Source organism: Orcinus orca, chromosome X, assembly GCF_937001465.1.
Source record: "Orcinus orca chromosome X, mOrcOrc1.1, whole genome shotgun sequence".
Taxonomy (NCBI): Eukaryota; Metazoa; Chordata; class Mammalia; order Artiodactyla; family Delphinidae; genus Orcinus; species Orcinus orca.
Genome location: NC_064580.1, coordinates 40,943,948 through 40,945,813, shown reverse-complemented (window position 1 = coordinate 40,945,813; position 1,866 = coordinate 40,943,948). Strand labels below are relative to the sequence as shown.

Sequence of the window (1,866 nt, the reverse complement as noted above, 5' to 3'; positions counted from 1 at the left end):
CAAGTCTTCATTGTTGTTTTGGTGGGAAGAAAAAGGCAAGAGAAGTTAAGCATTTTAGGATTTGTTAGTTTGAATAATTTCAGTGAGCTCTGGGCTATGAGGGTGGTCCTCAGTTGTCCTGTACCTGCCCCTGGAGTGACTTAGGGCAGGGAGAATATTGGCTTGGTGTGTGAGAGTTCAATAAAGGAGGTAGTTGGGAGCATGGACTATGGATTTGTTGGTTTGCATATCAAAGACATCCTGGCAGGCAAGTTGTTTAATATCTTTAGGAATTAACTAGCTCTGAAAGGGGTAGTCTCTTCAGGATTAGCAAGGCCCCGAGATGTCAAAGCCTCATATAAAATACAGAAAATAAAAAATATGATTAGTATAGTTGAGATGCTTTTATTTTTTTATTTAGTTTTAGTGCTGTTGGGTTTGATATGGTAACATTTGCTTCATGAGATAGGTCTAGGATTTTCTTCCCTTGTACATTACTTCATAAACTCTGTGTGTGTGTGTATGTGTGTGTGTGTGTGTGTGAGAGAGAGAGAGAGAGAGAGAGAGAGAGAGAGAGAGAAGGCTTTACTGGGGATCAGGCAGGGCTGGGGCAGGGACCATGCTGGGGGAGCAGGGTCTCCACATCAGGCCAATACTGGTCTTCAGAGCAGTGTTGGGGAGCTCAGAGCTGAGCTCTACTGGAGAAGGGTCCAATCAGGTACCTCAAAGCAGAGGCAACCACTGAAGGGAAAGATGGTCTGGTTGGCTTATGCAGGAAGGATAAGATTGGGGGGGGGGTGGAATTGCTAAAGAAAAGTAAGGTACAGTAAACCTTTACAGGGCCAAGATGAACAGGGATTAGCTGAGGGGAAGGGGTCTAATAAGGCCCGAGGGATGAGGGAGGGGAAAGAAAAGAAGGAGAAAAGAACAAGAAGGATGATTCTGGGGGTACAGGGAGGTCCAGCTTTTCTTCAGGGCCCCAGTGAAGTAGGGACAGCTCCTATCTTCTGATCTTACAGGACTCTACTTTTTGCTCAACACAGCAATCTTTATGTACAAAGGGCCTGGGCAAAGGCAGCTGAACTGTATGTAGGCAGAAATCGTCTTCAGGCCTTCTAAGTGGGCAATGAAATCTTTCATGTTTGGAAATGCATCCAGGCACTAGGGCTTAAATATATGGTGCAGGTCAAGACTGTCAAAAGCAAGAAAATCCAGAGAGGTGATCTTGTCTCCTGCAAACCATGGACTCTTCCCCAGAAAGTGAGAAGAGCTTCATCTTTTCACAGAGATCCTCCAAGTACTTAGGCTTCAGTTTCTCAAAGTCAGGGCTGTAGCAGACACTGACCAGCTAATTGGAGGTGTCTATAACCTAGTTCTCAAAAATGTCCACATGAATCTTCTCTTCTGTCTCCCCTCATAGGTTGTACTTGTAAGCAATGTAGCAAAAGATGACATTGCTCTGGGTGATCTCAAAAACATCATCAATTAAATAGGGCAGATTGGGAAAGTCCAGGCCTGGCTTCAATTTCTCATTCAGTCACTGGCTTCTGTCATGGTCAGGAGCATCCCCCGCCATGTACTTCTTTCCCTCATAGTTTAAGTCTTTGTATTCCAGAAGCAGGCAGATGGTATGAGCCAGCCTGTGAATGTTCCAGTAACCCGAGTTCATGGCCATGGTTTAGCTTTCTGTAGACTCAGGGGATGACCTCAGTGAAGCTAGGCTGAAACTTCATCCTTGCAATTTTTCTTTAAGTTAGAAATTATATCAAAATAAAAAGTTATAGGGAGGAAGGAAGGAAGAAAGGAAGGAAGGAAGGGAAGAAGGAACCAGAGGACAGTGAGCCACTCTAGCAAATTAATAAAACCCAAGGAGGGGGTCGTGGGAAC

General features: G+C 44.7%; 1 pseudogene; it reads right to left on the bottom strand.

The window, feature by feature from the left end:
• Window positions 1–1,002: 1,002 nt before the first annotated feature.
• Window positions 1,003–1,654, bottom strand: LOC101273424 (glutathione S-transferase Mu 4-like; annotated as a pseudogene).
• Window positions 1,655–1,866: the final 212 nt, after the last annotated feature.